This window comes from Podarcis vaucheri (assembly GCF_965113315.1).
Source record: "Podarcis vaucheri genome assembly, chromosome: 12".
NCBI classification, from domain to species: Eukaryota; Metazoa; Chordata; class Lepidosauria; order Squamata; family Lacertidae; genus Podarcis; species Podarcis vaucheri.
The window spans coordinates 46,037,794-46,062,222 of NC_138750.1; the positions used below are offsets into that span (position 1 = coordinate 46,037,794).

General features: G+C 40.3%; 1 protein-coding gene across 3 annotated transcripts in view; it reads right to left on the reverse strand.

The window, feature by feature from the left end:
• NRP1 (neuropilin 1) overlaps positions 1–24,429 on the reverse strand; it is a 125,110-nt gene that overhangs the window by 75,089 nt on the left and 25,592 nt on the right. The window lies entirely within an intron of this gene.

Below are 24,429 nucleotides of genomic sequence, written 5' to 3' on the forward strand. Positions count from 1 at the left end.
CACACAAAAAGAACACGGCTTTAAGTTTTATATTGAAATGTCTAATCTAAGTGACTGGATTGATTATATTCATACAGAACACAATAATGATAATTTATATCCTACTGTTTCATCTGCATGGGCATGTTAAAATACACTTCTGTATAATAAACTCCAAATGAAAGGATAAGAGATGAATATTGCATTGATTGAAAATGCGTATCTGCCTTATACAAACTCAGCCATTGCTCTATCTAGCTTAAAGTGGTTCACTCTGACTCAAGGCAGGTCTTCAGTGCCGTAGAGCAGGACTTCACCACCAGAGAACCTTTCAATTATAGATACTGAGGACTGAACCCAAAACCTTTTCAATGCAAGACACAGATTCTACTAAGGAGTTATGTCCCCTCCCTTATTGATATTGGAAGTTTACCTAGGTATAAGAGTGAAATCAGCAGCTAAAAAAATTATGGGTCAATGGCCAGGACCAAAAGAATCATTTAATTGGTTCTGCACACCAAGGAAGGCTATGGGCTTGTTATTTCACGAATTTCCCAATGTGCTATTGCAGTAATCCTCAAAAGAACTTCATCTCATTTTAAATGCTTTAGAATGCTTTCTATTATTATTATTATTATTATTATTATTATTATTATTATTATTGCATTTGCTGTCCTGAGTTCCTTCAGGAGGAAGGGCAGGATATATGCCCAGTTGATCACTGTGGTCTGAGGGCAAATTCCAAAGATCATAGAAGCTCAATCCACAGCAACGTGGGGCAGGGCTTTTGGTGTGACTGCCCCTGTTCTGTGGAATAGAATTCCTGTCGAGATACAATTGATGCCTGCTTTATGCACTTTCTGGAAACAAGTGAAGGCATTTTTTGTGCCAACAGGCTTTCCCAGGGGGATAAATGTGTCTTTACCATTAGTGCCCACTTGTTGGCGTTTTAGTCATGTTTTAAGTGTATTTGTTGTTTTTGTGTTCACACTGGCAATGTTCATGTCACAACAGCAAGAGAAGAGCCTGTTGGATCAGGCCAATGACCCATCCAGTCCAGCATCACATTCTCACAGTGGCTGTCAGGTGTGCGTGCAGGAGCCAGGCCCTGTGACCAATAGGACTTTGCAGGACTGGGGCCTTCCTGAGTTTGTTCTGAAGAGGGAAGGCGCAGCTACACAGGTGAGGCCGATTGGTAACTCACAGCACCTGGTGGCAAGAGCCAGGAAGGGATATAAGGTCAGCATTTCCCTTCGGCTCTTTGCCACAGCAACATGTTCCCTGCCTTGCTTCTTGATCCTTGGACCCCTGACTTCATGATTCCTTGCTTCTTGATCCTCGGACCCCTGACTTCATGACTTTTTGCTTCCTGACCCCCGGACCCTTGGCTTCTTGACTCCCGGCTCTCTGACCCTCTGACTCCTGGCTTCTGGACCCCTGTTCCTGCTCCCACCCCGCCATCTTGCCCCCGGTCCTGATGTCCCCTGCCAGGACTTCAATCACCTGTGAACTGGACTGTGACAGTGGCCAACCAGATGCCTGTAGGAAACAAGCAGGGGCCTGAGTACAAGAGCATTCTCTTCCCGTCCCCTGTTTCCATCAATTGATATTCACAAGCATTACAACATTGGTGACCACATGCTTGTGGTGGTAGACAATTTTGTCTACCTGGGTTCCACCATAACCAACAATCTCTCAACTTTCTTACTTTTCTCCAAGCAAAAGTTTAAGCCAGTTCTTAATTATGTAATCCATTTGTATAATGCCATGCTGTATTACAAGTTAAGTGGCAATTGTCCAAATCAGTTCTGCTCTACCTTGGCAGTGTAAAATGAGATTTTATAAGATTCTAAGCATGTGTACTCAGCATTCAGCAGACCAGATGTCCAAATTGCTATGAACTATGGGACCAGATCACCCAACCAAACCATAATTTATCAGATGAATGTCTTCTCAGTTTAGGTCCATTCTCCCATTTTTTTTTTTTTTTGCAAATGTTTTATGTAGTTTACATCCAGATCAAAAACTTTCACTTCTTTCCAAGCATGCTTACTTTCAGAAGGGGGATAGTTGAATTTCCAAGTAACACTGCCACAGCTGGTTCTGGGAACTACAATTCTCAAATTCACACAAAGAAATATTGTATTTTTGGAACTGAGGAAAGACTGCCTGCCACTGGTTTATACTTCATTAAATAATTATAGCTCTACCAACAATTAGCTGGACAGATGTCGTGTAATTTTCCTCTTCCTGTTCATGTCCCCCTTCCTGGCCATTGTTTCGTCTATTGCTCCCTCATTACTACAGATCTCCTGTTTTGCTTTTGTACAAAGAAACCCATACATCTTAATGACCACCATAATTTTTGTTCTTGCTAACTACTGTGGAAGGGGAGTGGATTGCTTCTGGCCATGTACAACAAGAGACACTTTACAACCACAACTCAAAGACTCCAACTTTTCCTGTACTACATCAACATTATTAGTATTAGGATGTGTAATTATTTAGGTGTACAGATCCAATGACGTAAATTTGAACTTTTTTTTTTAACCCTGCAAGACAACACTACAACCTACACTGCATCTACAAATATAATTAGTTTTTAAAAACTAATCTCAAATATCAAGGCAAAACAGGGAAAAGATGGGCACTCCTAGGCTGATCCTAGGAGCGAAGGATTGGAACTAGGCTGTCAGAAGGATGCTGGAAAGTCATGAAATGGCATGTCCACATGTTGATTTGAGCCCCTTTCTAATACCTAGAAATGGACCAGTATGGCAAATCTTTTATTTCTTTCTGCTCCATTATGTCGGCTTTTAAAACCCATCTACTAGCTTCCCTCCCACCCCACAATCTCATTTTCTTTTCATTATCCCACTATAACTGACATTAATTTGTTACATTAATTTGTTCTGGCCATTTTGTCCCATTTGCTATGCACACTGAAATGGCCCAAATTATATCAATGTATGTATGGAGGATTTTGTTGTTGTTGTAATGGCAGTAATGTAAACTATATCTGACAATTCTGAAGTGAGCTGAGGGGGGGAAATGTCTTTACAATGACCAGTGCCACCTTTAACAATGGAGTTCCAAACTGTCTGTGGCCCATTACTTATGTTTACATGAGATCTCAGGAGACAACTGCAAAGATGATATCACTAGTTAAAGTGGACAGCTAAAGGCTCTCTAAATTAAAAATGGCATTACCTCACTGGCTAAAACTGTATGCCAGCTTTGGTATATATCAAACAGAAAATAAGACTGACCCTGATGGTACTGTAAACATTAACATATGTGAAATATTGTTCTAACAGCATTTCCTCTTATACGTCGGATGCTCTAGTAGCCATTGATCAGCATATTAGCTTCACTGTCCTTTTTCAAAGGCAAGGAAACAAAAAGAGGAAATGTTCACTCTGAGACAGTTTTGCAGATGTTTCATGTGGTTAAGATGGCTCAAAAAGAGATCAGAAAGGCAGATTTACAATTGCCCTGCCTTGAAAAAAAGAAGAAAAAGAATCAAGGTTTTCCTACACATGTGTGTCTATGAATATAGCATAACTGTTTGCTGCAGTCTTTCAGATTAGAGCAACAGTATTTCTCGTAGGTCAGGGTGATACTTGTGGGTTCTTGCACCTCCTGGGATTGCTCATGAGCGCTTATTGTTTACATAGATAGTCCTTTCCCCAATTTGTGAAATATTTATTGAAAAGTTAACTGAAAGAAAGAAGGCACACAAAGCTGCCAGCTGCTTTCTAAATTTAGCTGATCAGCTGCTTGATACACAGCCCAGCTGAAGCTGAAACACTAGGATTTAAGCTGTTTAAAATGAACCAGTTAAAAACCTGATATTCTGAGAATATGGGTTGTGAGGATCAATACAGAACTTAGCGTAGGACAAAGTGGTTCATGGGATGGATCAAGCACACACCTGACTCCTGCAGCTCAGCTCACATTCATGACACTATTGCTCATTACTTTTTCCAAAAGCTTTGCTGCAAGGTCATAGGTGTAGGCTGAACTGTGCATGTGCTTGAGCCAAGTCTAAGAATGTAAGAAGGGCCCTTATAAAAATGCAAGAAGATCTACGTAGTCAAGTATCCTGTTTTCACAGTGATCAAGTGGATGGGAAACCATTTCAAGCATGTGTGCCACATTCAGATTTGGGAAAGGAGTGCAGTTATGTGACGGACTGCACACTTTGAATTCAGAAGGTCCCAGCCTCAGTTTCCAGCATCTCCAGCTCAAAAGGAATCACAGGTATCACTGGCAAGCAATGAGAAAGGCTCTCTGCCTGAAAGCCAGGAGAGATGCCACCAATCAGAATAGAATATACTGGCCTAGGTGGAGAAATGATTTGACCTTGGTGTGAGGCAGAATCTAGGTTTCAATGGATCCACCAATCCTCATTATTAAGTAATCAATTTGGTATTGTGGTTTGGCCCTCAGTTTCACTTATCTCCACAGTAATAAATTACCGTAGCTAACATCTAAGTACTTTGTCTAACTAGGGTCTGCAAGACTCTCTAGTCTGTGAAGATGTATTTGGAGATTTTAAGCAGTTCCATTCAAATAAATGGGACTCGGTGGCGTAGCGTGGGTTGTCAGTACCGGGGCAAGGCAAGTAATTTGCGCCCCCTAACCCGTGGATTTGCGCCCCCTAACCCTAACCCCCAGATGTTGCGCCCGGTGCGGCCGGCCCCCCCTGCACCCCCCACGCTACGCCACTGATGGGACTGAACTGCCTTGCATCTAGTTCAATATGTAAGTACCTGGTAACAACTTGGTAGCAGGGTTATCCACTTTCTGTGCACCAGCAATCCTTTCTAAAGCACAGAACAGGCACTCTAGCAGCAATTTAGGCCAACTAACCATGAATGAGAGGTTGGCTCTTCAGTATAGCAATTCCTGCCAAATGAGGTTTAAGCTACTCATGATATGTAGTTTCCCCCTTGATGTTTTCTTTCCTTATGTGAAGGCTGGGCTTCAATGTGAGGTTAACATGAATGCGTTTGCGGAAGTGAATCATAACTTTATTTATGTGCTCCAGCTTCCCATTTCCAAAGCTGATGCTTTCAGCCATGCAAAAGAAAACGAACTGGTACCCTCCACATCTATTCTATTTAAGGCCAAAAACAGCTGGGAAAGGGAGAAGAAGGGGACATCATTGTTCCTCTTCCTATTCTGGTCTCTTGTTGGAGATTGCAACCCCAGCTGCTGATTTGGGCAAGAAGGAAGGAAGGAAGGAAGGAAGGAAGGAAGGAAGGAAGGAAGGAAGGAAGGAACTACATCTGCTTAATATATGTAGCTAAAAGAACTTTGACCAACACAAATTAGTAGGACTAGGGAGTACCTGCATCTGCATATAATGGGAATCAATTAGTTTGCTGCTGAGCTCCCTACATTTAACTGCTTTCAAGAATAAGCACCTTCCAGAATCCCACAGTTTTAAAGCCAGAAGAATCCCGTGATGTTTGCCAATTCCACTGTAACCACAAAAGAAACTAAGATGGAATCCGCCCTCCCCCACATTGTTCTGCAGAAGTAGTCAAATTGCTTTCACAGATGTATTAAGATCGCAAAGAATGTAATCCAGCCTTCAACAAATTCTGCATCTAGTCTGACACAATTATTGCTTCATAAATTCTGTGACATCCACATGGCAAGATGAGCAGTGAGTATATAGATGGGAAAAGAGAAAGTGAAAACAGCCAGTGGCCTGTGAACATCCCATCCTAGCAATAAATAAAATTATTCAGTCCTAGAAGTTATATCAAAGCAATAAGCTTATGCTCAAAGTGTCCTTAAAAATGCAATTCATGGGGATTCCTAAATGAAGCGCATCTGTCATTTCAACACCTATTTCAAAATGCCACCCAAGTCCACAGTGCAATAGTTAAAAACAAAAACCTGAGAATGTACATTCACAACTTGAAAACAGCATTGTTACTGAAGAAGCTAGGGAAAGCAGCTTGCATCTCCCTCTGGAGTTGGTACCAGTTCCACTCCATAAGTTTGTCATTAGAAAATGCTGTGCCAGGGATGCAAGTTGGCACACTGGCATTCCTCTAAGGAGACTAAATGTGTCACTTCAGCAGCATACCCAGACAGGATTGGCACACATCCCAGGATGCTGAGCTTGCATTTGTGACTCTCCCAGCCAGCAAAATCATTGCTCTGTTATTGCTATCAATGGCATGGCAAATATTTTTACAACATTATAGCTCTACAGGGGCTAGAAGAGCATGGCTATCTGAATATAGACGTGTAGCCAAGTACCGCTTAAAGCTTTGTGTTATAAACAGCAGTGGTATTTGGGGAAATGGGAGAAACAAAATCTGACTACTTGTGGCTTGTGTTTGGGTAGATGCCCAGATTATGGTAAATAAACATAACCATACAATCACATTTGCACTCCCTAGGTTCTCCTGAGAAATCTCATTTCCACAAATTTTGGAGGCTTGAACAGAGCAGAAGCACTCCTTGTGTTTTAAGGCAGGCTGCATATGTCTCCCTGTTAAATAGAAAGTGGCTCAAGGGCAGGGTGAGACTCTTTCCCCATTTCTTTTCCAGTTCCACAATCAGTGGCTGAACATGCTGCTACTAGACTGTCATAATTTTATGGTTCAGTAAAAACAATGTCTGGGAAAGATTCCCTCCAGAATTGCAAACGAACATAGAATCCTCTAAGGATCCTTATGCGAGGATTGCAAAAGACTATTTTGAAAGCGTTGAGTTACAGCTTCAGGAAAAAGGGTAGGCAGCAGTTATTTAAAAAAAACAAAACTAAAAAAAGAAGGAAGGAAGGATGAGATCGTGTTCATTGTAAACCTGCTCCAAAATACAGGTTGGGGAGAATTCCTCATTCCCATCTTCAAATATTAGACAACAGTGAATTGCCCATGTCTGGTTTTTTTGGTCTTCTGAACAAGCCTGTGACCTCGTACGTGATGCATTGCAAACACGGCTGTTGGTAGTAAAGACAATTGTATAGCCTTGCTGAGTGTTGAAGTCAGCTACTGTACCAACTTACTTATTAAATTCCTATCCCATCCTTCTTCCTAAAAGAGTCAGGCTTGGCACGTTATTTATACTGGAGAGATTTTCATGTCAATGGGCAATAGGATCTTAAAGTTTCTGCTCCGAGTTCATGCAGTATAACGCTATATGCTCAGAGCTAGAATTGTTCCCCTTGATCCTATCAATCAGCATTTGATCTACGTGTTGAATATTCTCCTCTGAGTATTGCAAGTCCTCCCCATGGGTGTTTCGCTCAAGACACCTGGTAGAGGAAATCTGGCTTTATTGGAAACAGCTTAAAATACCAGCTGTTTCCATAAACTCTGGGTATTGCATATGAGACTGAGGGTGTAAGGGGTGTGAAAAATGTTTGAAAGGTTGTATTTTCAAAACAATAGCACATGTGAGTTTCGGGTGTCTGTGTATTAACAGACAGCAACAGACAGCAAAATTCAGTTTGATTCTTGTGGAGAAAAGCAAGGAGCATTTCCAACAAGAGCTGCAATCATAACCTAACCCCACTTATCTGGGAGTAAGCCCCATTGAATTAAATGGGACTCACTTCTGAATAGAGATGGCTAGGATTGCAGCCAAGTTTTATTAACATTTGGGTCTGCTGTTAAGTTAGGATAAGCAAAGGATATATTATGTTTGATTACATCTGGTTGTTTTTATTTCACACACAGCTAGACTAGTGAGAGAGAAGCAAAAGCTACAAATTACTTGAAGGAAGACTTCCTGCTTCCAGTGCTTCAGTAGACCCATATACTAATACTGACGATAGGCTGAGTGTGGAATTTACAGCTGTTGACATCATATTGGACAACCTGGGTGCCAGACATCCCAATACAAATCCCAGTTTTGTTATGAAGAGACACTGAGATCAGACAGGGTGCTATCAGTTTATCTAGGAAGATAAAGCGAAAGAGATACGCAATGTACAAAACTAGTTGTTGCTTTCTCTCATTACAGCTGACACATTTGAGACCCTTGCTCTAAGGCATACTCAAAATACTACATTTCTTAAGGGGGGAAAAAAACTTTAAAAATAAATGTAAATATGTTAAAGAGTCTAGCTAATTAGCTGAGTTCTTTAAGTTTTGGCATTTTCGTGCAGCACTTATTCGCCCAACCCTACCTTTCACACATACTTTAAGTTTCAGTCCATGCCAGTGGTTCCCAAACTTTCCCCCCTCCAATGGACCCCACGAAAATTGCTGAGGGCCTTGACAGACCACTTAACAATTTTTCTTCCTGTTGCAGCAGTTGTAATGCGCTGTGCTAGATGCTGTATGATTTTTAATTGCATTTTTGTTCCTTAAACACCAAATATTAATACAATAAAATGCAATATAAAAGAAACAATAAAAACACAACTAGAAATATATCTATCTATATCTATATCTATATCTATAAATATAAATGCGGACACACTGTGGACCACCTGAAGCTTCACATGCTTCTTCAATGTTGGTCTTAGTGACCATGTGACATTATTTTGGAGGAAAAAGTGGTCAAATCTTGATCTGGAGCATAATCTCAATTTAAAGTATATACTAAAGTACGTTTTTCATCAGAAAACAGGCATGCAGCCCAATCCAGGTTGGGATTCTACAGTTCCTTTATCTCTAAAACAAAAGCAGAAGGTTAAGCACACTTGTTTAAACATGTACCTGGCATCAGGAATAGTTTGCCCCTGAAAAAACTCAGGGCCTGCAGAGGCTGTCCAATTTGAATGACACTTTTAAAATACAAAGGTGTAAACGACCTCTCCAACCAGTAGATGGTGCTGTATTATTTCCTTACTGCTTAGCTGATTGTCTGCATGTTTCCTTCTGGTTCTGTTCTAAGAAGTACCTGGAGGTGTTACCTGTCACTATTGTATATTTCCTGGTAGTCTGCCTTGGTTTCTGGCTGTGTATAACAGAATTGAACTGGGCGCATGCTGGACAGCTGCCTTGTGGATATGCCCACAAAATAAAACTTCCATTTGGATGCCCACCACTGATGTTAAACCAGGTAGTGAAGTATAAACAAACATGAAAGAGCAGCTACCTAACCCAGAAAGAGATTATAATACATAGAACTATTTGTTACACAGATCCCAGGTTGTCAGCAAAATTGACACTCAGGCCCTTACCCTGAAAGGCAGAGAGCGAGGGTGTTTGAGTTTGCTACTTTTGAAAGCAACCTGTGCTCTGTGTATAGATTATATTGGTGCCCATAGCAGCATCTTAAAATCTGGTGATGGAGAGTAATCCAGCTTTGAATTGCAAAGAAGCTGCTGCTGTCCTTCGAATATGCCAGTGAGTGCAGTGATCCTGTCCTTGTCTCTCAGCTGGCACCCCCTTCCCTTTTTAAAAAAAATAATGATATTTATTAAGAATTTAAAATTACAGAGAGAAAAAAGAAAAAGGAAAAAAAAGACAAAAAAAGGAATTGAACAATACAACAATACAAAAAAAGGAATTGAACAATACAATGTTTCCCCTTCCCAGGCTTGTGCTGGGAAGAGCCAGTGTGGTGTAGTGGTTAAGAGCGGTGGACTCGTAATCTGGTGAACCGGGTTCGCTTCCCCGCTCCTCCACATGCAGCTGCTGGGTGACCTTGGGCCAGTCCCACTTCTTTGAAGTCTCTCAGCCCCACTCACCTCACAGAGTGTTTGTTGTGGGGGAGGAAGGGAAAGGAGATTGTTAGCCACTTTGGGACTCCTTAGGGTAGTGATAAAGCAGGATATCAAATCCAAGCTCTTCTTCTTCTTCTTGGGCTCCAAGCTGGACTGCCAGAGCAAGAGTGCAAGCACGACACCCAAACTTTAAGCACCCTCACCTGATGGCACGCACAAAAGCAACCTGCAACTTCTCCTTCAGAAAAGTCGCTGCTGTATCAGTCTCTTCAAGTCCCTCCTGGCCCTGGGGAACAGCAAATGAGGGGATGGAGATTCTATGCCCCCCCCCCATCTCAGGTGCCATCTCTTCCTCCAGCCCCAACTTCTGCTCTTCATCCTGAACCTCCCCTTCCCGTCTCAACCTCAGATTCTTCCCTGGTCTCCAGCCCTGGCTCATGCCAAGTGCAAAACTCCATAAATTGCTGCCTCTGGATAAGCCTCTTGCCCTCATCCTCTGCCACCAATTCTTCAGAGCCCTGCTAGCCCCTGATAACCCACAGCATGCTCTGCTCCTCAACTGCACATCACGCCCTCTTCTCTAACTAGGGGAGGTGGGGTCTGGTGGGGTCTGGGTTGCATTATAACACAAAGTTATACTATTTGCCTTTCCCACACCAATAGGCGAACTTAAACACAGCAGTCCCTCAAAATTTGCACTTCCCCCAATTTTGTCATGTAGTTCTATGAAAGACAGGGGTAAACACACACAAAAATGCTTATATTGGTGAAAATAATGGTAATTACATTATAACTGTAATGGCATTATATTAGGATAAATTAATTTCTTTATTTTAAAAATAAAAACTGCTGTGGCGCTCTCAGTGTTATGGTTCCCAACTCCCACCAGCTCAACCAGTATCACCAGCGGTCAAGAATGATGGGTGCCATAGTCCAACAATGTCTGGAGAGCCACAGGTTTTCCACTCATGCTTTAATGTGATTATTAAATTATACTATAAATGAGGACCGTTTTTAGAATAGTTTTATAATTTTGAAATGTTTCTATACCAGATGAATAATAATAATAATACTAATACTAATAATAATAATAATAGTAGTAGTAAATGCTATTTTTAGCCCTGGAAATAAGATTTCCCTTTGTTAAAGAAAAAATGGTCCGAAATGCAAGAATTTCAAATTGGGTGGTGGTGTGGGGAGAGAAAACACTTAGCAATTTAAAGACTTCAGATTTGATGGCATTTTCCAGTGTCAAGCTGGTGAAGTTCAGTCTTTATAGGAAATTCACATGCCTTTAATTACTCCAGATCCAGTCCCCAAGACAAAATGTGACATATGGAAGACATTAGAGTCATTTACAACTTGTTCGCCTCCCTACCTCACTGCAAAACGTTAGTTTCTGCCAACTTTCCACTGTTCTCTGCAAAATAAAAAACCCAGTCTGATTTTATTGGCTGTATATCTCAAAAGTCACAAGATTTATGGAATTACCAAGTCATTTTTCAACGTTCTGATTCATTGTTATTTATCCATTCTCCAGTTTCATTGCATTTGTTTTGTTTTTTACAGATCATTTTGTTTCTGTATAATACTGGGATTAGTTAACAACTTTGCTTGGCAGTGACTTTCTATGGGGCATTGAAGAAATGCGTGATAGGAGGGAGAAGCAATCACTAGAAGGCCATAGGAAGCTGTCTTATACTGAACCAGACCATTGATTCATCTAGATCAGTATCGTGTAAATGAGTGGCAGGAGCTCTCCAGGATTTTCTGAATGGGGTTAATGGCTCCATGCCTTCTTTTTTTGTGAAATGACCTCTAAATCTTTTTTCGTGAGGAGTTGATTCCATTATATTGATAGATCATTTCAATTCACATCCGGCTGTCATTTTTTAAGGTCTCTTCCCCGCCCATGATTTCAATTTTACGTCTGTTTTTACGATTTTGTGACATTTTTCTTGTTGGCTTTATTATGTAAACCACTTGGAGACCGTATGTTGAACTGCAGCATTTCACAAACATTGTAAATAAAGAGAATAAACAAACCAATGAATGAATGAAGGCTCAATAATGGCTGCCACTTAGTAAGCAAGAAACCTGGAAACCCTCAAGGGTTAAATAAAAACTATAATAGGACTTAGACCAGAAGCATTAAAAATAATAATCAACCAATTAGTGTAATTTTCTGAACAGAGTGAACACAACCAGTGTATCTATATAAAACAAAACAAAAAAGCTACTAAACCCATTAAGTGTTGCTTTTGATGTGCCCGACTGGTTTAATGATTTGCCTTTGGTTTGATGCTGTTTAACATGTAGTGCTGAATGCACTAATAAGGTCTCTTAATTGGTACGTATGGAATCATCAGGTCCCTTTCTTGGAATATCTAATGAGCGCCGGGCATAAAGTTTGTACCATAATGAGAACGATATCCTTGTGATCCTTTGACGTTCCATGGAAATTTAGAGGAACCTTTTGATGATAGTAAGAACTATGAATCACGTCAGCCGGAATGATTTAAACACCTGGTTTATCAGCAATTACTAGTTAAGATAAGTGTGGCCATAAGCTAAGAAAAACTATTACACTGATATCAGTTTTTCCTTTAAAAATGCATTTCAAACATTTGAATTACTTTATCTGTTGAGGTTAATCAATGACCAGCACTTTGGCCAGGGCTCTTGTTTAATAAAACAGGAGGCTAAAGGAGGAGCCAGGCTGTCAGTGTACATTACAGCTCTATAATACAGTTTATGGAAATTTTCCTCCAGGGTAATCAGGGAGTGATAATCTATAAATGCAGGAACATGATTGATAAGTATATAAATAATTCCATTCAGAAACATGAAAGACCATTAAGGCCAATGGCTAAGCACTCAAAAGGCTCCATTATTCTACACCCTTTACTTGGGCTTAGGCCCTGTAATGAACTCCATGTGAATTGACTCCAGAGTATACATGGCATTGCTCTGAGGAATGCGTCATTAGTATGGATTAATGACTTCCCCTATATGTCCATATCGCCAGTATGTCTGGCATGCACACATTTACTGCACACAATTACTGCGGACTGCAACACTTAGATAACATTAAAATTATATATCATAGCATTTTTTTTGTAATATGTTGTCATACAAATAATGTTTAGTTTTGAAGACACTGTGATCCTCTGCAGGATCATCTAATCTAGATTTAATTTCTATTGATTTCCAGGTAAGTGTATACAGGATTGCAGCATAAAGATTTTTTTAAAAAATGCAGGAACATTGTATGCTTTTGTCGTTGCAATAAAAGGAAAAGTATCAGACTTGGTCTAGTCTTTAGTCTAAAACTAAAATTAACCCCTTTGCTCAAAGAACCCTGAGCTGTTTATAACACCATACATAGAGTGGGTTGCACACACACTTCTCCATCTGAAGTGTGTGTGCAACCCACTCTATGTATGGTGTTATAAACAGCTCAGGGTTCTTTGAGCAAAGGGGTTAATTTGAGCAAAGGGGTTAGATTTCTCCCAACCAGATGGGTGATTAATTGCACCAAGGGCATGTCTAGAATCACTCCCTGCCCCATCTGCCACCTACACAGGTGGCTACTACTACTATCAAAGTAAGCAGTTCTGATCATCATTTTGGTACACCTCTGAGCTGGAGAGGCAAGGTATTTCCCACCAGCACACTGCCCCTTTAAGTGCAGCTGGCATAACTTTCTGGAGACAATGGGTATTTCTGAAGGGTGCTGAAGAATGGTGTGATACAGGAATTGTTGCCTCTCTTGTTACTGTCTCTGTTTGCAGGTTCAGTTGTTAATTGTAGTGCCTTAGACTACCTGAAAAAAGTATCTGACCAGAGAGGATCGTAGGATAGAAAAAAAAGTGTGTCAACACCACAAGAAATAATGTCTTAACACTCTACCATGTATCCCTCATCTCTCCTAAAGCTGCAATCCTATATTCGCTTACCTGGGAACAAAACCCATTGAGCTCAATGGGACTTGCTTCTGAGTAGGCTTGCAAAGGATTAAACCATTAACATCATTTCCTGCTCAAGCAATTCCAGCTCTCTATAATTCTCAGCCTTTGTTCAAGGGTGAAACATGGGTGATTTTTTTCAGGAACTGCTCTGTGTTTGTATCTTGGTAGTCTGCTCTAGGAATGTCAATTTCAAACATCTCCCATACGAGAAATATGGGGAAAAGAATCTTAAGGCTTCAAACCTATACTCACTGACCTGGAAGTTAGTACCACGGAACTGAATAGGTATTAACTTTGGAGTAGTCTAAAGATTATACTATGTCTAAGATTATACTATCAATCACTAAAACAACACTATCCATGTTACTGCAAGAAAACAAAGCTCCAATATCTGTTAACAAACCAATCAACGTTTTCTCTAAACCCTCTTTAGTGCTGAATTATATTACCTTGATTTTAAACTACAGCTAGTTGTAACATGGTACCCATCATAATTTCAGTATATAAAAGTCGATCCTGTCGAGTAACTTTTAGTGCCATTTTTACTGTGCATGCTGTTTAAGCTAAAATGTAAATACAGCCCCAGTTATAACTAGATTGATATCATGATAAAACATCCCATAGAAATTTAAAGCCACTAAGCCTGAGTTCAGCTTCTTTGTATCATATATCCCTGGAATGTCACAGCTTTTATGAGTTATGTGACCTTGTGATTTATATGGGCCTTGAGAAATAACTATGTGTTTAGAATGGGGGGAAATCGAGGCTAATAAAACTTCCCAGTAGCCTAAACGCAGGAACAGCTTGTTAGCTAGGGTCAGCCACATGACCCAAAGCATAGTGACAGCTCACTGTTATGACTGCAAGATGGGCGGATTCAGACATGGTAATTAAAAAAATAGTAAAAAATTCCAATGATTTTATATTTTTTTTAAAAAATAGAAGAGGAGCATATGTTCAAATGAAATAGAACTTTGAAAAAAAATAGTGATGAATTATCATTCATGAAGTTATTCTATCACATCCTAGGAAAATTTGGTCTTTCCAGACAGAAAGGGGAGTAAAATCCCTGTTGTTTTCAAAATACACTTTATGCATAGTTAATCTGAAAACATACTGCTATTCCATCTAAAAAAATAGTTCATATATGATGTCCTATGGGTCTGAGGGCATCAATGCACACATGAAGTTCCACCATCAACAAGTATTTGTTTATATAGAGAAAAGAGATCAACATAAACATTTGTCCATGTGGTCTTGCTCCTTTCAATGAAATGCAGATAAATGTTTGATGTTTACACTGAAGTGCTGGAGAGACTCTAAACTGGGATAAATATCTACAGAGCTTGAATAATTTTCTTTGAAGTCAATAAAGATTTCACTGATTTCAGTAAAAATGATAGAACACTTAGGCTGAAATGAATATGATCCTATAAATTTATTAGGAGCTATATGAAACTTGCAAGGCGCAAGTTTAAAAGACCAAAGAGATCCTCTCCTTCTTTGAGAAATTTATATTTTCCTATGGATATTTCTTATGACTAGAGAGCTGAATTTTATCAGCAAAACAAACATTGGTGGTTCCAGACGCCAGCTTCCAAGATAATCACAACCTGGAGAGTGACCTTTGTGTTTATTTCATAAGGCTCGGGAACAGCAAACACTAGCAGTGACTGTTTTTAATGTAGACATCATTGTAGTGGCTGACATTTTAAAAATTTCATAAATAATTGCATTCCTTGTGAACAGCTCTTCTACTTCATGCCACACAGTATACGTATTGCTAAGTATTTCCTTTTGAAATTTTACAGCGAAACATAGCCCCATTTGTTCCATTGTAAAATATGCAAGAGACAGAATCCCGTTCTTTATTGCATGTCTGAAATGGCAATAACCTCCTCTCTAGACACCTGCAGAAATCCCCATTTAACAAATAAAATGCATATAGTCTTCATTAGTTGTAAACTTAATTTGGTCTTTGGGGAAATATAAAGTCAGATGGGACTAGCCTTTTCTTCCCTTCCCCTTTTCTCTTTTCCAGCAATTAAAACTTAAGAAACTTACATGTGAACATTTTAAAGTATTATTGCTCAAGTCATATAAAGATGCAGTAGTTCTTTTTTAAATCGGACAGGCACTTACAATTTTGATGTTTTATTGCCTGCTGAAAAGGTTTCTGTTTCGCCAAGCTTTTTTAGAATATTAATTTGATGTAGTGTTGATTATTTGTTCTGTATTTTATGATTTTATAAATGTACACTATAATGATTGTACTGCGCACTGCCATGACATTTTCTCTCTCCATTTTCTGCACACCATGCAGAATTTTAGAGACTTTTGTCATGCCATCTTTCTCTAAATGCTGCAACATTTCCTCATAGGTAAACTCTTCGTTCCCTTGATCATTTTGGTCACCGTTCTTTGAATGTTTTCCAACTTTATAATATCCGTTCTGAGGTGAAGCAACCAGAGCTGTGCACAGCATTCCAAATGTGGTTGCACCATTGATTTGTATTCATCTCCTTTCACTAGAAAAATTAACCAATAAACTGAAACTGACATGGGGACAAATAGAAGATGCCTTCGCCCCGGTATGGCTCCCCTTTATCACATACACAGCCCAACAAGACAATGACAAGAATCTACCAACAGTATATGAATCAATATGGCTAACCTGATTCAAAACACCCACCCAACTCACACATGAAAACAAAGTCCACTACAGCCAACCACAAACAAGCAACTGCACTCTAGGCCAACCCCAGCTTCTCTCACCTCCAAAGCAACATAAGTGAATAACAAAGAAAACAACGCTGACACTAATCCCCAACACACACATTAAGTAAAATAGAAACATTGCCACTCGACCCCACCCCCACCCACCATGGCCCCCTCCACCTCTTCCCCCCTTTCTTCCTAATGTAACACCAATGTCTTAACAAATGCAACTGACCTGTAGAAAATGTAACTTGAAAAAGGAGACATTGCACATACTTTTGTAAACCAAGAAATATTTAATAAAAAATACATTAAAAAAACACAACTTTCAAATAGTACTGGTATTGTATAGATGGTTTGGTATAAGGTTTATCTTACGCTTAATAGCATGTTTTTGTACAATGGAGCATCTTAGTGTCTTAGTGTAGGTTATCTTTCCTTTCACTGAATCTGAAGAAAGGATGCTATTAAATATTCTGTCATACCTGTAATACCACTGCAAGCATCATTCTAATAAATCTCAGAGGCTTTGCCCCTTAAACTCTCCAACTTTTGTCACTGAAAAGAGAACAAAGAGATCTTAAACAGTACACCCAGTTTCTGGTCTGTCACTTTTGCCTGTGACATAAACTATTGTGCTGTCCTACCAATTACATCAAACCTCCCTATAATAAGCATCATTACAAGAACATCTCTTCATAACACATAAATGCTTGGGGGCACAGACTTGTCGAGATGAACAGGGACTTACGCACATAACTCCCATTAGCGTTAATAAGAGTTGGCAATGTAATTCCCAAGATATTGGAAAGAGACTATTGTGCATCCGCTGGTGCTCAAAGATGGGAGTTTTAATTATAATGAGCCTAGAGAATAAAGGCTGTAATACTGAACACTCTTAAGTCCCATTGACTTCAATGCAATGTCTCTTCAATGAGACATATTCATGAGATGGGATGGCTGCTATGGGATCATTTTCACTTCTTTCTGAGCAGGGAAATACTTTTTAGCTGGAATCACATCATATATGTGAAGGTCAGGGTGTCTCAAGCCAGCGAGTGACATCAGTTTCAATTTGCCTGCCCCTAAATTATTTCGGAAGAAGTTAATCTAAGTAATTTAATAGTGCAGCTACCCCTCCATCTCCCAAGCGATGGCAGCCACCCACCATCTACTTCCTTTGAACATCCCTGTGGATAAAACAGGGATCCAGCCATACTGATTACATAGCCTGCAGACAGCCTTGTAAAGCACTAGGGGTCCCAGGTAGCCAGACTTGGGCATCTTATTCAATGTGCCATCATGGCAGCTTATCAAGCTGTGGAGGGTCCAGAAGAAAAAAATTCCGGTTGAGTACAGAAGGAACAAAGTATACTACTAGGTGGGCGCAAGTTAGGCCAACAACTCCAAAAGCAAAATAACTGTATGTTAATGACAAAGCCCAGCAATGGGGAGCAAATGTGGGAGTAACTCTATGAGGGGGGGCACTTGCTCCCTCTTTCTGCCGTGGTGCAGCCTATGTGTCATGGATTGGCTGGGTGCAGAGGAGTGGTGGGAGGCACTAGCTGGGGAACCCCCAGGGAAGAAGGCTCAGAGCCAGGGAACTGGTGGTGGGACAATGATGCATGGTCAGAGGCAGAAGATGGAGCGGGCTGGAAGGACGAGGTGTCAGTTGAAGAGGCAACAGGATTTAGTGAGCAGGAAGAAGCTGGGGCAGAGGGCAATCCAGAATCAAAGGGAGAAGAGGAGGGGTCCAAGAAGCAGCGATGAGGCAGGCCGTTGAAGAATCCTCTTCCTGTTGTGACCAGCTCTCCTCCCCACTGGTCTCTTACACACTTAGAAAAATGAAGAGGGCAGCACAATGAAATGCAAGGTGAATGGAGCCTTAGGCTGCTGGGGAAGGAACCATTGGAGGTGTCTTAGAGAGAGGTGGGAAGGCGGGGGCCTTCAGTCCTTGCAACAGCGTCATTGGGGCAAGTCCTACTAGGAAGAGTTGCTGTGATCACTAGGCCTGTGCTGTTTTGGTTTCTTTGAACAAAAAGTTAACTTCATGGACGCTCCTCTTTTTTATTCCTGAGCCACTCCTGATTCTGACTCCTGACACTATGTTACCAAGAACTTCTGGGTGCTTAGGTGCCACTAATGCAGTGGTCAGAGGACCATCCTGTAACTTCTAGTTCAGCAGTGTCACAAGGCTAATAGGATCCCACTAGATCCTATAAAGTCCCAGTCTCTGGCCTGGCTCCTCAGTTTGAGCACTGTATTGTTTGAGTGAAGGCTGGTTGCATTCAGGCTCTCCATACTTTGCCTGTTTTTGCTTCAGATCACCAGCCCTGACAATCTTGCAGTTGCCCCCCATCAGACATGTGGAGAAGCAGAACGAGATGACGAAACAGCACCCATGCACCACAAGGATCAGCTGTACTAATCTCCAACAAAAGAGTTCTGTGGAGCGTATCCTACTGATCTCTATCACTGACAAACACAAGGATAATTACATGCAAAATGTTTTTAGGAATGCAATTAGGATTACATTGCTAACAAATGTATAACTACAAGGAAGCTATAGCACATCTGTTCTTGCATATCCATTTAGTGCTTTAGCATATGTATGTGAATTTTATAAAAATGGGTTTCTTAAAGTTGAACTGCTTAAAAGAATTACAGATAAGCCTCGTTATTTTTCATTGGCTCTTATCAGCATCACCTAAGGCACATTTCCAGTTCTTGTCAAATTACTCATATTTCTGTCAGTGCTAAAGAGCCTATCACAAATCCTGCAGCTTGTGCAAGCTTCAAATACCCTTGAATATTTCATTAATATTTACAAATGTATGCCCACAGTTTCAATAGTTGCTCACATGAACTGTGAAGTGCCAATGTAGCAAAGCAGAAATCTGCTTTTGGAATAAATTGTCACGGCCCAATAAGAAGAACAAGAAAAGGAGCAGAGAGGGAGGCTGCTTCTGTGGCATGCCATGCTATTGTTAAAAACAAGAGAGCATCTCAGCTAAATAGTTTAAAACAGAGCCCCATTGCTTGACATTTAACTGTCTTTTTTTGATCGCTTTTCTCTTCTGGTTCCCTGTGTTGTGCGACACTATGGGGGGCAATACACAGAAGGTTATAGATTAAATACCACACTTATTCTGCCAGTAGCACTTTTAGTGGGAGGGAAATGATGTGTGCCTTCACAAAGAGCGTACTCCCTGGGTGTCTGAAGCAAGCAACCTTTATCTACAACTTCTAAAAGCTTTCCAAGCACAAACCGATCCATAAAGCAGCCAACTTCAAATTTCCCACTATTATCAAGACATTAACTTTTCAGCATTCTTGTCAATTCAGTCCACGTTCACAAGGACCTGAGACTTAAATAATGCAGGGTGGATGAAAATGTATTTAACAAACACTGGCCATGAAAAACCAAACAATTCATTGTGTGTGTTTGTCTTGCAACTGGTTCACTTCTAGCTACATGGTGGCACTTAAAGAAAATAAATCACCTTCTACCAACCCCCCAGTTTGAGGAAGGAATGTGTGATTGTAAAACTCCTTCATAATATAAAGACAACATGTTTGGGAGAGGGGGACTATGAAAATCATATTGTAAGGATGGTGGATGCATCGAATATATGGACATATCTGCCTGTGGCACAAGTTTTAAATTCATGTAATCACTCTCACAAGCTTGCAAAACACACAGTCCAAGCCTATTCAGTGATATTACAGTGCACAGTCCGAGTCAAATACTTCCCCATTATCCAAACGATACAAAAACACATAAAAAAGCTGCATAACACAAAGCAAAGCAAAGCAAACATGCAAACAACAACAACAAAAAATCAGGCAGAATAACCTGCCCAGTCAAAAATCCCAGCAGAAGATATGAACATTGCATCTCTTCCGAAAGGACAACAAGGAAGCAGAAGTGCAAACCTCTAAGGAGAAAATAGTTCCACAGCCCTGTATCCAAAATGTAAAGGAGCTGCTTCTGGCTTGGGCAGTTTTCACTCCCTCAGAGGTTAGCAAATGAAGCAGGGTGTTATCAGATTATCAGAGCTAGCATGGGTGGGCAGGAGAAGGCGAGGTAGTGTCTGATATATATTGAAGGGCTTTAAAGGTAAGCACCACCATGTTGAATTCAGCTAGAAGCATACTGGCAGCCTGTGCATTGGAACAGTGTCCATGTTTTCCTACAACCGTTAGGAGACAACCATTAGGAGACAAGTACAACCTGAAGCTTCCAGTTTGTCTTCAAGGACTACCCCACATTGAATGTGTTGGAACAGACAAGACTGGAGGTGATGGCAGTACACTTCAGCACTTGAAAATCTCTAGCCAAGAAGACGCAGAGCGTGCAAGACAAGCAAAGCTGAGAGGAAAATATTCCTAGCTACTGCAACACCTGGCTTATCAAAAGATTGGAATGGATCAAGCAAAGCTTCCACATATTGAAACTTTAATCAATCACAGGTAAATCTGCTCCCATGAAGATCAGAAGAGATCCCACAAGACTTGCTGAGAGTTCCTACAGATCTTGCAGAACTAGTCATGATGTTTGTAAGGGCTGGGATACACAGATTTCTCCCTACTCTCAAGACTAACAGCAGCTTTGGAGAATGATTTCTATCATCCTGTAGGTGTTTTGAAGTTGTTGAGGGTTTTTGGGGGGTGTATTTTTTTTTAAAGTAAGAGATCCTAATCACAGATCTCCCATGTCACATCTAATTTGGCCCTGTGCCTTCTGCTAAGATCCAACATCTGATAGCTGCTTCAACTGCTGTATGACTTTTTGAAGCTTGGTCTCTTAAGGCCTTCTGTTGCTTCTCACATGTTCACCTACCCTTCAATATTTCTATGATTGTTTCCAGCTTGAATGATCTTATGCGGACATGATCCTTTCCCCTTGTCCTGCTCTGTAGTTTCTACTTGTATTATCCTGTTCTGATTTCATCTCACCCAACAAATAAAACAGTTACACTTGTATCCAGTTATATACATACAGTGGTACCTCGGGTTACATAGGCTTCAGGGTTACAGAAATAACCCAGAAATAGTACCTAGGGTACTAATATTTGGCACTATGGTGACCTTTAGCGCTCTCACTTTGAACACACCTCTCAGTATAGAAATTTAATTAATAAACAATAATATCCTGTGCTAACAGAGATCCCTAGCTTCATTGGGCTGGATTTTATTTTATTTTTTCACAGCTTGCCCAAACTAATTAATGAGGTTCCAGTCCTGTGTCAGACATATGACACAGTGATCACAGTTATGGAAACAAACAAACAAACAAACATTACTGTTTTCATACACCAGGTATCCATACTTTAGCAATTTACAGAGGAAACAGAAGTATGTTCACATAAGCACTTTCATTCCACTCCATCTCCTTTTACATTTGTACAACCTCATTGCCCTTGTGGCTGCATGGTTGTAAGCAACAACAGAAAACTGTGCCAATTCCATCACGAGTGCAATTTTATTCTGACTTCCACTAGGGAGTTAATCTGGCCCATTGTGTTAAGTGTTTGCCATCTGCTAAAGCACAGAACAAACCACAGAAGAAAAAGAAAACCCAGCTAAAGCAGTCCATTCACATAATAAGGATGTGAACCTAACATAGTCATGGGAAACTATCATTTTTCACATACGCATTGTGAATCAGTTCCCAGACTTTTGTGGACAGAAGGACGAATGAAATGAGAGCCAGGATGTGTTAAGTGATCTGCAGATTAAGTGGAGGGTTTTTGTTGTTGTTGTTTGCTTATGCTATTTGAGAAGGGGGCAAGAATTATTTCTGTATACACTATTTAAAATCTATGAGAAAGATCCTTAGGAAATACACAGAGACACACAGACACAGTGCATTTTCTCAAACTCTGCATTAATGTAAAACATATCAAAAGTGGGCTATTTGGAATAAACTCTTTTGGGGCACGAAAGCTTTCTGTACTCTTCTAGTAATGGCTAGTTCTGCCATGAATAATAGTGATATATATATACACGAAGCCAAGCCAGAGCACAACTAAATGCAGCACAGCCATCTTCTCAGAAAAACTCTTCACAAGCTCAAGAGGTCAAGACACAAAAGCTTTAGCAACTAATCTACACTTAATGACCCACCCAGTGGTATTCAGAATATCACTCATGAAATCACTCAAGATATCCCTCAAGTAATTAAGGAACAAAAGAAGAAGAGGCACACTAATCTAGGAACTTCCTCTCTGCCCAGAACGTTGGAGGCTATACACCACACCCCTCAACAGTATTTATAGGAACTCAAACACCAGATTCTGCTCTGTTCCAGTAACAAGAAGCCGAAAGCACCAGCCTGAAGATGACGAGTGAGACCTCGTCGAAACGTCGCACAGACACCCCGACTCTTACACGGGAAGACACCCGAAGACACCAAAACCTGCATTCCTGTACCCGTGAAAATCTACGAAAGCATATATATATATATATATATATATATATATATATATATATATATATATATATATATAAATAATCATGGCACAACTATATCTATCTATCTATCTATCTATCTATCTATCTATCTATCTATCTATCCAAGGAGAATGTTCCCTAGGTTCTGTTTGAAGCTCAAAAGGAAAAATAGTGTTTCAGAGCTGAAGAGACATTGAGGATCATCTGGTCCAATATCCTGCTCAATCGCAGAACACAACTACCACATCCTTGACAGATGACCATTTGGCCTTTGCTTAAATAACTTCAGCAAAGGAGAGCCTATCATGTCCCAAGACAGGATGTTCTACCAGCAAACAGTTCTTACCACCAGGAAGTTTCTCTTGGTGTTTAGTCAAAATCTGCTACCCTGCAGTTTTCATCCACTGGTGGTTCTAATCCTGCACTCTGGAGAACAAAGAATACATCTGCTCCATTTTCTGTGCGACACAACTTTCAGATCAAAATAAAAAAATTCCTTCCAGTAGCACCTTAAAGACCAACTAAGTTAGTTCTTGGTATGAGCTTTCGTGTGCATGCACACTTCTTCAGATACACACAGATACCTGTAACTTTCAGATCGTTGAAGAAAGCTACCATGTCTCTCTTTAATACCCAGCACTTTTAACGATTCCTCATACTACTCCTGGTGGTTCTAACTTGGATGAGCTCTACATTTTAACCCTTGCAAAACCACCCACAAAAGATATCTGTAAGCAACTTATGTTTTGCAGCCATTCTTAAAATGGAATTGTAGCCGATGGGAATGGACGCGCCTTACCTGCCAGACTCTGGTTGCCATATGCTATATCTCACAATGGTGGCTTTGATGGTGTCCACAGTCAATTATCCTGGATAGTAAATGACAACATGACACTAGACAAATTCATGGAGAATGTCTCAGCAGCTATTCACTATGACAGCTAAATGGAAACTTCCATGTTCAGAGACAATGTACCTCTGTGTACTAAATGCCTGGGTCAAAGAACAGGAGGACCATCCCCATATCTCTTTAAACTTTTCAGAGGTATCTGCCTGACTGCCGTTAGAAACAGAAGTGGCCTATGGTCTGATCCAACAAGGTATTTCTTCAGTTCTTATATTGTGGCATTTAAGCTAGGATCATAAGAACGTAATTGATGCAACAATACCTCTCAGAATTGGCTGGTGATTTTTTTCTTTCTTTAACATTGAACCATCTGGGAAAGGCCATTTAATCTCTCCGTTTTCTATTTAGCAAGTGCTTATAATTGTAAAGCATGTTGCTACCTTCAGTTAGGAAACATGATCACAATTAACCTACTAGTCTGGGTTCAGTAGAAATCATGTTAAATACAAATTGCCACACATGAAGAAGTCAAGGCCAGGACATTAGTCACTGCAAATGCTGTATTCAAGTGTGGTTCAAATTTTCAGCTGGTGCAACTTAAGTGAGCCAGTGGAGTGTGCTATTAAGAACATAGCCTATGCTTCCATTATTTTCATTGCAATTGGCATAGGCTTGGCAACAGCTAAATATATTTTTATTTGTTTTCAGATTGCAACACATGGGTTAGATTTACTTTTAGATCCATGGTTGATCTTGCTTTTATAAATAGTGTAAGAAGGCACTTAAGAAACCGTTTTACTCCCACATCT